Below are 14,676 nucleotides of genomic sequence, written 5' to 3'. Positions count from 1 at the left end.
TGGGCGTCCGACTTCAGCCAGGTCACGATCTCACGGTCCGGGAGTTCAAGCCCCGCGTCAGGCTCTGGGCTGATGGCTCAGAGCCTGGAGCCTGTTTCCGATTCTGTGTCTCCCTCTCTCTCTGCCCCTCCCCCGTTCATGCTCTGTCTCTGTCTGTCCCAAAAATAAATAAACGTAGAAAAAAAAAATTTTTTTTTTAAATAAATAAATAAATAAATGTAGAATGTAGAGGCACCTGAGTGGCTCAGTCGGTTAAGCATCCAACTTTGGCTCAGGTCATGATTTCACAGTTTGTGGGTTCAAACCCCGTGTCAGGCTCTGTGCTGACAGCTCGGAGCCTGGAGCCTGCTTTGTATTCTGTGTCTCCCTCTCTCTCTGCTCTGCACCCTGCTCTCTCTCTCTCTCTGTCTCTGTCTCTGTATCTCTCTCAAATAAATAAACATTTAAAAGTTTAAATGTAGAACGTGTATTTCTATTGTCAGCATGTAGTAACAACAAAACTTTTTATCTACACACACACACACACACACACACACACCTAGGCCCAGCAGACTATTGATGAGCGACCTCAAATAAGAGGAGCCATGAACTGAGAATCAGGATATTATACCTGATCAAGAGAAAGAAGTTAAAGAAGCATGTGTGGTTCGAGGTGAAGGGAAAGGGAAGAAGAAAGCAGGAGCCGTATGTGTGCATTATGCATTATGACATATGCAGGAGGAAAGAAAACATTAGAAAAGAATCTCACAGCTTTCTGAAAATTGCCCGAAAATGTGAAGAGATTACAGTGTGCAGCTTCATGCAGTAATGCACTTTAGGATTTAATTGGTGCTCTTGAAAAATGCAGTCCTTGGGGCACCTGGGTGGCGCAGTCGGTTAAGCGTCCGACTTCAGCCAGGTCACGATCTCGCGGTCCGGGAGTTCGAGCCCCGCGTCAGGCTCTGGGCTGATGGCTCAGAGCCTGGAGCCTGTTTCAGATTCTGTGTCTCCCTCTCTCTCTGCCCCTACCCCGTTCATGCTCTGTCTCTCTCGGTCCCAAAAATAAATAAAAACGTTGAAAAAAAAAATAAAGAAAAATGCAGTCCTTACTAAATCAGAGGAAAATATGTTTACTTTTAACTACAAAAATGTACATTGTTTCACTATTTTAATTTGTTCTTCTTAAAACACTGTTGTGTGGCCTTCTCAACCATTGCATCAGTAGTGAACTCAACTTTTTACAGCACGTGCAGAGTGCCAAGTCAACATACTCTGGCTGTAAGTAATGCAGGGCTAGACTTTCCCATATTCAGCTGTTTCTGGATTGCATCTCTTTTCTATGTCTAGACCCTACCTGAAGGGCAGTGACCAAAGGGACAGCTCCAGGTTCTTATCCCTTCTAACTTTGTGAGGCAACCATCATCCCCGCAAAATACCTCTAATGATATTGTCACTCTGAAAGCCATCCACTCCAGTTTCTACGCTGTGATTAATCTATACACAAAAAGTTAAAAGTTATGGTTTATTAACTTGCCTAGATAATTTCCATCTGTGCTTAATGATAGTGAATGGCCGACCAACCCAGAGCTGTGTAACGTTATGACAATAGCTCCATTTATTGACTTCTTCAATAATAACAGACGTTATTAGGGCACCTGGGTGGCTCAGTAGGTTAAGCATCCAACTTTGGCTGAGGTCACGATCTCATGGTTCGTGAGTTCGAGCCCCACGTTAGGCTCTGTGCTGACAGCTCAGACCCTGGGACCTGCTTCAGATTCTGTGTCTCCCTCTCTCTCTGCCTCTCCCTGGCTTGCACTCTGTCTCTCTCTCTCTCAAAAATAAATAAACATTAAAAATTGAAATAATAGCAGAAGTTATTACAAAAACTCCTATTTATATGGTGTGTACTATTAGCCACTTCTTTCTCCTAGGTTCTATACATTTATAACCTTATTTAATCCTCCCCAAAAAAGGTGGGTCAGAGTATACCCAAAACATATCTGACTCCAGTAAGTAGCAGATGGGGATTCAAGTTCTAAGTTAGAAGCCCTTGCTCTTTCTCAAAGTAAATACTTCTGAAAACGTTGGCCAGGAAAACTGATGATGTACATGATGACTACCATGGTAATCTCATGTTTTCATAAAAATTTATAGTAATATATTTTTTTTCATTGTTTGACATAAAAGACTTTGTTCTTCTCTTAAAGGGAAGGTTTCCCAAAATGTGGCACACAGACATCACATGGTGCCCAGATGAAATCATTTATACAAAAACAAACATTTGAAAAAAATTTTTTTTTATTTTAAATTTTTTTTTCAACGTTTTTTTTATTTTTGGGACAGAGAGAGACAGAGCATGAACGGGGGAGGGGCAGAGAGAGAGGGAGACACAGAATCGGAAACAGGCTCCAGGCTCTGAGCCATCAGCCCAGAGCCTGACACGGGGCTCGAACTCACGGACCGCGAGATCGTGACCTGGGTGAAGTTGGACGCTTAACCGACTGCGCCACCCAGGCGCCTCTGAAAAATTTTAATAATAATATACTTATTTCATTGTAATATAAAAAATATAACTGGAAGGGCACCTGGGCGGCTCAGTCAGTTGAGCGTCCGACTTTGGCTCGGGTCATGATCTCACAGTTCATGGGTTTGAGCCCCGCATTGGGCTCTGTGCTGACAGTGCAGAGCCTGGAGCCTGCTTTGGATTCTGGGTCTCCCTCTCTCTCTGCCCCTCTCCCGCTCATGCTCTCTCTCTCTCTCTGTCAAAAACAAACGTTAAAAAAATTTTTTTTAATATAACTGGGATATTAAAGTCATTTACAACAGTTTGTAAGGAGAAAGAAAGAATAACTGATATCACAATCCTCATGGAAAATGTCACAACGTCTCTTGCAAAACTTTTGAAATTTCATTAAAAGTTATTTAAAGGCAGGGAGGGAAAAGCACAAATCTCCTTTTCCCTCCATCAGCCTAACAATCACCACATCTCAAAAGCACCTTCAGAGGCCTGGCTCTAGCTTTATACCCCTATCACTTTACATAATACAAGAATTACATCTCTGAGCCCCCATTTGCATTCTCACACCCCCAGAAATACTTCTGAGGACTTCTGGGCAACTAAGAGTCCTAATCAGAATTCACCCTGCCTAGAGAATGGCAGGGGAGTACAAGCAACAGTTTTTCCCCCTCTTACAGAAGGTTAAAATATTTCCTGGTCAAAAAGGTCTGAAAATCTAGGGTTCAAATTGAACATGAGACTAAAGGTAGGTGTCCCGATTTGCCACAAAATATGTGAGAGGTGCATAAGTTCTGGAACTGGATAAATGAGGGCCTTGATTTAAAAAAAAAACACCAAAAGAAACCAGGGGAACTGACTGAGGCAAATAGACTTGTTGATTTGGGTCCTACCTACTCTGTCCCCTTATAGGATGTGGCATGAAGTAGCCATGGGTTTTAATCCTGCCTCTGACACACACTGAGTGTGTGATGATACAAAAGATATTTGCATCCGTTGGGACTGTTTCCTCAGTTCTAAAATAGAAATTATAATATTTACACTAGATGATTGTTATGACGATTCAAGGAGTTGATGTATATGAAGTGGGCATTACATTGCAAATGGGTATGGCCCATTATATTCTTTTTTTCATTTACATTTAAATAGTTTTTATTTCATTTACCATACATTTACATCTCTAGAAAGTGATGTTGATTCTGAATTTCAAGTAGGGATGTAAGACTAACTTTTTAAATGGTTTGAGTTTAGAAACTTAATAGAAGTAGGTTTGTAAATAACTGAGGACTGACAGCGTTGCTCTAAGTCGTGGTATAGGCTTAAAACTGTATCCCTTGCTGTGTGTGATGCCAAAAAAGTCAAAATTCTCGTCATGCAGCCCACACAACTCAACACCAGAGTCTGTCAAATGGTCAGGCAGTCTTCAAGTTACAATGCAGAGGCAAACAGGACCACATAGTTAACTCCCCAGCTATTATTTTGGCTTGTTGCATTTCTATAGATTCAGCCAATCAGATGACAATGAGCTCAAATGGTTTCACACATTTTATCACTTAAAAGACACAGCAAAAGCAAGATCAGCTTGGTGTCAGCTTCCTGCAACCCTAGTCCTGCAGGGACTGAGACTGAATAGAAGGTGTTCAGCGACAGACACTGCAGGTGGTGGGGTCTCTCTGCCAGTGGGGACTCCACATCTGCACCCTAAGGCAGTGAGCATTTTTTGTCCAGAGCTGTACTCTCAGGTGGAGCAAGGAGCACATCCTGTACTCAACTGAAAAGAGATGGATGAGGAACGACCTTGTGTCAGCCTCCAGCTAGAGAGGGAGGCAGGTGAGAAACTATCTGGTGGAAGTACCTCATCAGGCCGCTTACCTTCCCCTACTCCAAGAGGAATCACAAAGTGTTCTTCCAAGAGTCAGGTGTTTACAATCTAGCTTTACCTACACAGCCTACATGGGGACACACAAAATCATAAGGGCACCAAGGCAGACATGGTCCCCTACACTGTTTGTAACTAAAAAGGTCATATGCATGGTGCCTGCAAATGTAATATCTCTAATACTGACTCCTAAATGCTAGAGATGCTTCTATTGTCAGGATCATTACAAAAGATTAATTCAATACACATGCACAGATTCTCACCATGTTTCAGGAACTATGTGGGATGCTGGAAATGAAAAGACCAATGTACTTGCTATGGGGGATACCAAACTGGTGGGGCAGATACACACATAAACAGAAAATCAGTTGAAATGCAAAGGAGAAATACAGGGAAGGGACCCAGCAGAAAAAAAATAAAAACGTTGAGAAAAGTGGCCAGGAAGTAGGAGGAAAACTAGGAGAGGAGATTCATTGCCAGAGTGAAGGAGCTCACCTGAATTCCCACATTCACTGGTCACTGGGTTTATATACTTGATTCTGGTGATATGAGACTGGGCGACATCTATGCCTTACACTTAAAACTAAAATTGGCCTCTCACTTAAAAACTAAATATAATTGACCCTTGAACAATGCAGGGGTTAAGGGCACCAACCCCTTTGCACAATTGGAAATCCATGCATAACTTTTGACTCCCCAAAAGCTTAAGTACTAATAGACTACTTTTGACCAGAATTCTTACTGATAATATAAACAGTTGATTAACACTTATTTTGTATGAAACCATAAAACAGACTCTAAGTATAGATAACAAACAGGGTTGCTGGAGGGGAGGTTGGGGGGCAATGGGTTACATAGGTGATGGCTATTAAGGAAGGCACTTGTTATGATGAGCACTATGTGTTATATGTAAGGGATGAATCACTAAAGTCTACTCCTGAAACTAATATGACACTATATGTTAACAACTGGAATTTAAATAGAAACTTCAAACTAAAAAAAAAAAAAACTTACCTCATATGTATTATGTATTGTATTCTGAGAATAAAGTAATCTAGAGAAAAGAAAATGTTATATAAAGAATCACGAGGGGCGCCTAAGTGGCCCAGTCTGTTAAGCATCCGACTCTTGGTTTCAGTTCAGGTCATGATCTCACGGTTTGTGGGTTTGAGACCCAGATCAGACTCTGTGCTGACATCTCAGAGCCTGGAGCCTGCTTCAGATTCTGTGTCTCCCTCTCTCTCTGTCCCTTCTCCTCTGGCACGTGCTGTCATGCTCTCTCTCTCTCTCTGTCTCAATAAATAAGTAAACATTTTTTTAAAAAGAATCATGAGAAAGAGAAAATACATTTACAGTACTGTACTATTTCACCAAAATCTGCATATAAGTGGACATGCATAGTTCAAACCCGTGTTGTTCAAGGGTCAACTGCAATCAGAATGGCCCCTTTTTATTAAAAAACGTATCTATCTGCTCAGTTATTCCCATTTGATTGAGGAGATAACTAAGGATGAAAGAAGATCAATATCTTACTCAAGGTCAACACATTGGTCCCTTGAATTTCTTTGGTCAGTATTGTACAGTTTTTACCATACAGTCTTTCACCTCCTTGGTTCAATTTACTCCTAAGTATTTTATCCTTTTTGAGGCTAGTGTGAATGGGATAAATATAGTTTTAGATAATAAAGTTTTCTTTATTTCCTTATCAAATGTTTCTATTAGTGTATACAAATGAAACTGATTTCTGCATGTTTATTTTATATCCTTCTACTTTACTGAAATCATTGAGGAGTTCCAATGAAATATCATATCATACCTGTTTGGATAGCTATTTCCAAAAAAAATAGTAAAAACTTAACAGGTGTTGCGGAGGATGTGGTGAAACTGGAACTCTTATACACTTTGGTCAGAATATAGCATGGCACAGCCATATGGAAAACAGTGTGGATTTTTCATAAAAATTAGAAACAGAACTACTGTATGATCTACCAATCTTCTAGTATATTTCCAAAAGAATAAAATCAAAATTCCAAAGATATACCAGAAACCCCATGTTCATTGCATCATTATTCACAAGAGCCAAGATAGGAAACAACCAGGGGTGCCTGAGTGGCTCAGTCAGTTAAGCATCCAGCTCTTGGTTTCAGCTCAGGTCACCATCTCATGGTTCCTGAGTTCAAGCCCCGCATCGCGCCCTGTGCTGACAGCACGAAGTCTGCTTGGGATTCTCTCTCTCCCTCTCTCTCTCTCTGCCCCTCCCCTGGTTGCGCTCTCTCTCTCTCTCTCTCTCTCTCTCTCTCTGTCTCTCTCTCTCTCTGTCTCTCAAAATGAATAAATAAACTTAAAAACATTTTTTAAAAGATAAGAAACAACCCAAATGTCCATTGACAGATAAATGGATAAAGAAAATGTGACATACTGGCGTGCCTGGGTGGCTCAGTTGGTTGAGCTTCCGACTTTGGCTCAGGTCATGATCTCACGGCTTGAAGGCTCATGAGTTTGAGCCCCATGTCGGGCTCTGTGCTGACAGTTCAGAGCCTAGAGCCTGCTTCAGATTCTGTGTCTCCCTCTCTCTCTGCCCCTCCCCCCACTTGCACTCTGTCTCTCTCTCAAAAATAAATAAACATTAAAAAAATTTTAATATGATGTGTACATACGAGATATTATCCAGCCTTTGAAAAAGAAGGAAACCTTGACATTTGTGACAACATGAATGAACCTAGGACATAATGCTAAGTGAAATAAGCCAATCACAGAAGGACAAATACCACATGATTCCACTTATATAAACTATTGAAAATAGCCAAATTCATAGAGGCAGAAAATAGAATGATGGTTACCAGAAGCTAAGGAAGGTGGAAATGGGGAATTGTTTTTTAATATGTATAAGCTTTCTGTTATGCAAGATGAGTAAGCTCTAGAGATCTTCTGTGCAACAAAGCATGTATAGTTAACAATGCAGTATTGTGTACTTTAAAATATGTTCAGGGTCTCCCGGATTGCTCAGTCGATTAAGCTTTCCAACTCTTGATTTCATATTAGGTCATGCGATCAAGCCCCATGTCAGGCTCCATGCTGGGTGTGGAGCCTGCTTAAGATTCTCTGTTTGTCTTTCTTTCTGTCTGTCTGTCTGCTGTCTCTCCCTCTGCCCCACTCCCCCATTTGCACGCACATGCTTTCTCTCTCAAATAGAATAATAATAATAATAAAATGTATTAAAAATTAAATAAAATAATGTTCACAGAATAGATCTCAAAGGTTTTTATCCAAAATACACACACACACACACACACACACACACACAAGAGAACACAATACAATTTTTGGATGTGATGGATATGTTTACTATCTTTGTTGTGGTGATGGTATCATGTGTGTATGCACATGCACAAACTCTTCTTAATATATACACTAAATAGATGCAATTTTTAAATATCTTTTATAACTCAATAAATCTTTTTGTAAATTCCAGTATAGTTAACATATGGTGTTCTATTAGTTTCAATATAGTGATTCATCAATTCTATACACGACTCAGTGCTCATCATAAGTGTACTCTTTAATCCGTATCACCTATTTCACACATCTCCCCATCTTTGGTTACCATCAGTGTGTTCTCTATAGTTAAGAGCCTGTTTATTGAGGGTTACCTGGGTGGTTCAGTCAGTTGGGCGTCTGACTTCAGCTCAGATCATTATCTCAAGGTCCATGAGTTCGAGCCCCACATCAGGCTCTGTACTGACAGCTCAGAGCCTGAAGCCTGCTTCAGATTCTATGTCTCCCTCTCTCTCTGAACATCCCCCGTTCATGCTCTCTCTCTCTCTCTCAAAAATAAGCATTAAAAAAAAAAGAGAACTTCTCAAAGATGCTTCCACCCAGCCTTTATTCCGTCTCTCTTCTTCACTGGAGTTCAAACCAGAATCCTATTCCGAAGGCTCTCCCAGCTTCTTCCGAGTGCCCACTTTCTCTCACAGTTGTTTCCCCTAATAAATTTCTTGCACGTTGAATTCTGTTTTAACATCTGCTCCTTGAAGGCTCTGGACTAACACAAGTGGCATGTGTAAGATACCTTGACCCAAAAACAACACAGGGGCTTTGTGTTCTTTCTGATGTTAACACTTTTCTCTACAGGGGCCAAACTTTATTTACTGAGTGTTGCCTAAAGCTTTCTAGGCCTGCATAGAGTTTTAAAAGTATACTAACCCATGAATGGAATTAGTCTGTTTCATTCAATCAAACCTTATGGATGTATATTTCAATTATTTTCAATTTTGCACCATTTCAAATATAACTAGGGTAAATTCCTATGTTCAGAAACCTTTGTACATCTGTTGACTCATTTGATTAGAAAATATTTTAAAACAGGGGCGCCTGGGTGGCTTAGTCAGTTGAGCATTCGACTCTTGATTTTGACCCAGGTCATGATCTCACAGTCATGAGATTGAGCCTCACATTGGGCTCAATGCAGAGGGGAGCATGGAGCCTGCTTGGGATTCTCTCTCTCTCCCTCTGTTTCTGCCCCACCCCCACTTGTGTGTTTTCTCTCTCTCTCAAAATAGATAAATAAACCTAAAAAATGCATTTAAAAAAGAAAATGTATGGATCATGCAGAGTTTACACTGACATCTTGATGTATATCCCTAACTGGCCTCCCAATTTCCAGAAATGTAGCACAGTAACTGTTATCTCTCATCTTCTCCAGTGTTATTTATTTACTTTTTACTTACTTAGTTCTGCTTTATAGTCTTTTCCAAGGGATAGAATTAAAAGGGAAGTAAAGCAGGGCTCAGCCTTTATACAAAAACCTTGTTCTATGGATAATAATGTCCCCCCTTGTTAAAGAACTGTGCCTGAAGCTTTCCTGCACTTCAGACTTCTGAGAGTGAGTATGTCATGGAATCAAACATGACTTTGGCATGGTTACCACAACCAGTTGGTAAAATGCTCTCGTTAATTACACCTGTTCCTCCAGAAAAGGCCTCACAGTACAGATGTGTCTGCACCAATTCTAGCTTTGAGGAAAGGTGTATCTGAAGTAGAATCCCAGCTCCATCACTTAGTAACTGTATCTGTGAGTTTAGGCAAGCTGATGCAGCTCTGAGTGGCTCAGTTTCCAGTACATATCGAGGGGTAGGATGTGTGAGAGGCTTAGACAAATTTTAGCCCAGGTCAGACTTGAACGTGGCACCTAAAATTGCACTCACCTGTGAGGATGAGGCCCTGAGACCGAACCTTACTCCTTCTGCTCTCCCCAGTATGGGTCATGTGAGGATTCAAACAGCCTAGTTACATCTGAAACATACCATTAATGCCAGGCTTGTGGAAGTCACACATCCATGAGGAGAAGAAAGAATATGGAACTTCCATTTCCACCTTCTGACCTCTGGACCCCAAATCCTGGCTATGGGAAAAATAGCTGCATATATTAGACACTGATTCAGAGCATATACAGCCCCTTGGAGACCCTTGCCCCACTCCTACCTAGCTGCCACCTACCTGACACCATTACAGATTCTTCAAAAGGACATGGCACCATTCTATCAAGCCACCAGTTTCTGAAGAGTGAGGAACATGATAAGACTAGTGAATTCCATGACCATAGTGAGTTTCTTCATCAGACCATGCTGCCTGGCATAGAACAGTGGTAGATAAAGCATTATGTAAGTCCACCGATGATAGTTTTGGCAGAAGCACTGTATGCAAATTAATCTCCACAGTACTTGTTTACTCTAGTAAGAACAAAATGTTCCCCTTCCATGATGGAAGAGGTCCAATAAAATCAACCTGCCACCAGCTAGTTGGCTGATAACCCGGGGGTTGGTGCCATATTACTGAGTCCATGCATAACATTCTCCCCTGCCTCATGGCCAATTTGTTCAGAAGCCCATCGGACAATGAGAGGGGTGGCTGATAAAAGAGGCTAATTAATATCCATAGAACAGTTCATCTATTCATTTTATTTTTAAAACGTTCCACTGCTGAGGTTACCTTGTGTTGGGCATTCACTTAGACAAGAAAAGGAAATAAAAGGCATCCAAATTGGTAAGAGAGAAGTAAAACTTTCGCTATTTGCAGATAACATGATATTATATATAGAAAACTCGAAAGACTTCACCAAAAATTTACTAGAACTGATAAATTACTTCAGTAAAGTTACAGAATACAAAATCAATGTACATAAATCTGTTGCATTTCTATACACTAACAATGAAAGAGCAGAAAGATAAATTAACAATCCAATTTACAACTGCATCAAAAACAATAAAATATCTAGGAATAGATTTAACCAGAGTGTTGAAAGACCAATACTCTGAAAACTATAAAACACTGATAAAAGAAATTGAAGATGACACACAAAAAAATGGAAAAACATTCCATGTCATGGATTGGAAGAACAAATATTGTTAAAATGTCCACACTACCCAAAGCAATCTACAGATTTAATACAATCACTGCCAAAATACCAACAGCATTTTTCACAGAACTAAACAAGCAATCCTAAAATATATACAGAACAACAAAAAACCTTGAATAGCCAAAGCAAATCTTGAAAAAGAAAATCAAAAGTAGAGGTATCACAATTCCAGACTTCAAATTATATTACAAATCAGTAGTAATCAAAACAATATGGTAGTATAACTATATGGACAATTAACTTGTGACAAAGCAGGAAAGAATATCCAACGGGAAAAGAACAGTCTTTTCAACAAATGATGTTGTGAAAACTGGACAGCAACCTGCAAAAGTAATAAACTGAACCACTTTATTACACCATACACAAAAATAAACTCAAAATGGATCAAAGACCTACATGTGAGACCTGAAACCATAAAAATCCTAGAAGAGAACACAGGCAGTAACCTCTTTGACATTAGCCATAGCAACTTTTTTCTAGATATGTCTCCTGAGGCAAGGGAAACAAAAGCAAAAATGAACTATGGGGATTTCACCAAAATAAAAACCTGCACAGCAAAGGAAGCAATCAATAAAACTATAAGCAACCTACGGAATGGGAGAAAATGTTTGCAAATGACATGTCTGATAAAAGGTTAGTATCCCGGGTGCCTGGATGGCTCAGTCAGTTGAGTGTCCGACTTCAGCTCAGGTCATGACTCACTGTTCATGAGTTTGAGCCCCACATCAGGCTCTCACTGACAGTGTGGAGCCTGCTTTGGATCCTCTGTCTCTCTTTCTCTCTCTGCCCCTCCTCAGCCTGCAAGCTCTCTCTCAAAAATGAATAAATTTTTTTTAAAAAAGAGTTAGTATCCAAAATACATAAGGAACTTATAAAACTCAGCACCCCAAAAAACGTATATAATCCAATTTAAAAATGGGCAGAAAACATGAATAGATATACAACAGACACATGAAAAAATGTTCATCATCACTTACCATCAGGGAAATGCAAATGAAAATGACAATGAGATATCACTTCACACATGTCAGAATGGCTAAAATCGAAGACACAAGAAACAACAGGTGTTGGTGAGAATGTGGAGAAAAAGAACCCTTTTTCACTGTTAGTGGGAATGCAAACTGGTGCAGCCACTCTGTAAATCAGTACGGAGGTTCCTGAAAAAGTTAAAAATAGAACTACCTTTTGATCCAGCAATCACACTACTGGGTATTTACCCAAAGAATACAACAATACTAATTCAAAGGGATACATGCACCCTTATGTTTATAACAGCATTATTTACAGTAGCCAAATTATAGAAGCAGCCCAAGTGTCCATCGTTTGATGAATAGATAAAGAAGATGTGGTAGGTATATACAATGGACTATTACTCAGCCATCAAAAAGAATTAAATCTTTGCCATTTGCAATGACATGGATGGAACTAGAGAGTATAATGCTATGCAAAATAAGTCAGTCAGAGAAAGACAAATATATGATTTCACTCATATGGCAAATTTAGGAAACAAAACAGATGAATATAGGGGAAGGGAAGGAAAATATAAAATAAGATAAAAACAGAGAGGGAGGCAAACCAGAAGAGACTCTTAAATACAGAACACAGACAGAGTTTGCTGGCGGGGCGGCGGGTAGGGGTATGGGCTAAATGGGTGATGGGCATTAAGGAGGGCACTTTCTGGGATGAGCACTGGGCATTGTATGTAAGTGATGAGTCACTGAATTCTACTCCTGAAACCAATTCTACACTATATGTTAACTAACTTAGTTTAAATTTAAAAAAGAAACAGATTCTTAATTATAGAGAACAAACTGATGGATACCAGAAGAGGATGGGGGAATGGGTTAAATAGATGATGGGGATTAAGGACTGCACTCATCCTGAAGGGAATGGTTGAATAACTATATTGTACACCTGAAACTAATATAACACTGTATTAACTAACTGGAATTAAAAACTTAAAAAAATAGATTAGTAGTTACAAATAAAAAATTAAAATTAAAAAATTGCCTGCTAGGCAGGTTAGAATCCTTGCTTTCTGTAAAACTGTTTCAGCACAGCTGTGTGTATGCCTAAACACCAGTTTTGTTAGCTTTTGAACTATATATAAAGTGAATCATATAGCATGTCTTGTTTTGCATCTAGTTCCTTTCACTTAACATTTTATCTGTGTGGGGTTTAGTTCATTCCTTCTCACACCTATGTGGTATTCCATACTGTGAATCTAGCACAATTTACTTATGTATTTTTCTATTGGTAGGTATTTGAGTTGTTTCTAGTTTTTAGCTACTATAAATAGGATTTGTATATGAGTATTATTGTATGTCAAAGAATGTTCACCATTGCTAGTATAAGATTGCAAAAACTTAAATCATACACCACTTATCCATCTACAAAAAGAGTGGTTGAATAAACTCTGGCTATAATAAATAATGACACATTATCAAAACCATTGCAGAACATGTGAGCCACTGTTTGAATAAATTACACTAGTACCAACCAAGGGATGCTGTGAAGATGACACATGACTCTAATGACTGTAGATGTTCACAGTAACCGGGGCAGTGAGCTCCCTGAGCTCATCCTGGGGTTACCCATGGGTAGGGATGAGGATAAACAAAACAGGGCCTGTGACACAGATGCCTGGTCACTACAGAGCACTGCAGAGACTTCAACTGGCCCATGATTAGGATTTCAGAGCTTCTCACCTGTCTGACTGTCCTGACCACTTCCAGAGAGGCAGACCCTGGCTGTACCTAAGGAGGTCCAAGTCAGGTCTTCTACAGCAACTCTAATCTGCTTCTCCTTCTCTTGGGCCAAATATACTTTCTTATCACTTCAGATCCCCCTTCATTTAAGAGTGTCCTCTGTGTGCTAGGAATGCAATTCTGCCCATTGTGCAGATGAGGTGACCGAGACCCATGGAGGTCACGACCTGAGTCTGCAGCCCCACAGCAGGTCAGTGGGCAGGTATTTTTGGGTCATTCCTCTTCCCATAGCCATATATCCCATCGAGCCATATGGAGCTTTTCTTCTGCTTCTTCCTCCAGGACTCTGTCTCCCCTAGACTAGCATCACGGGTGTGCCCCAGCTAGGACTTATAGACCCAGCATTCAGGCTGGAAGGGGACTGGATGGAGGCAGAGATGGCAGCTGGTCAGAATCTGAATGGGGACTTGAGGCCTTTTCCTAAACCCCAGGCTCTATTGGGGCTGTACCTAACGCCTTAGGATCAAGGCTGTACCTTCAGGAAACGCCAAGCTGTAGACCAATTTCTCTTGGGGCTCAGGCTAAAAAGACAACATGTCTCATTAATAAAAGCCTAAAAATCAACCTTTCAATGAGAAAAAGATTAAAAATATGAGAACTTACCCCTAACCACAGAAATGAGCCTCTTCTGGCAGGAAGAAGAGCAGGAGGAAAATGAAGGCCGTCTGTAAAAGACTGAACAAAAGTGATGAAGACCAGGGTCCTCCAGGAAGAAGAGATAGAACTGGTCCTGGGCTTCCTTCAGCTGTCCACATGCAGAGAAGAAGGCCCTGAGGGACACCCAGGACTGGGGCTCACACACCCAGACTCTCTCAAGTGTGAATGTTTTAAGTCTATGCTTCTCCTCTGCCTTCACTGAGGCTTTCCTGGTCTTGGAGATGAGCCCTCCCCTGCTGGTAACAGTGGGTATCCTTGTAACATGGAGAGTCTATAGCTGTGCTGTGCCTCGTGACACCAAGACTTCATTCATCATGAAACCAAGGCTTTAGTCAGGCTTCCCTGAATGAAAGTAAAAGGCCACTTTAAGTCTAAGTCTAAGTCTAGCAGAAAGCTCAGTTTGGACCTAGACTAATTGTGAACCCCAGACACCCAGAACAAAAAGTGGAGAAGCTGTGGTATG

This window comes from Prionailurus bengalensis, chromosome X (assembly GCF_016509475.1).
Source record: "Prionailurus bengalensis isolate Pbe53 chromosome X, Fcat_Pben_1.1_paternal_pri, whole genome shotgun sequence".
Lineage (NCBI taxonomy): Eukaryota > Metazoa > Chordata > Mammalia > Carnivora > Felidae > Prionailurus > Prionailurus bengalensis.
This window is presented reverse-complemented; position numbering follows the sequence as displayed.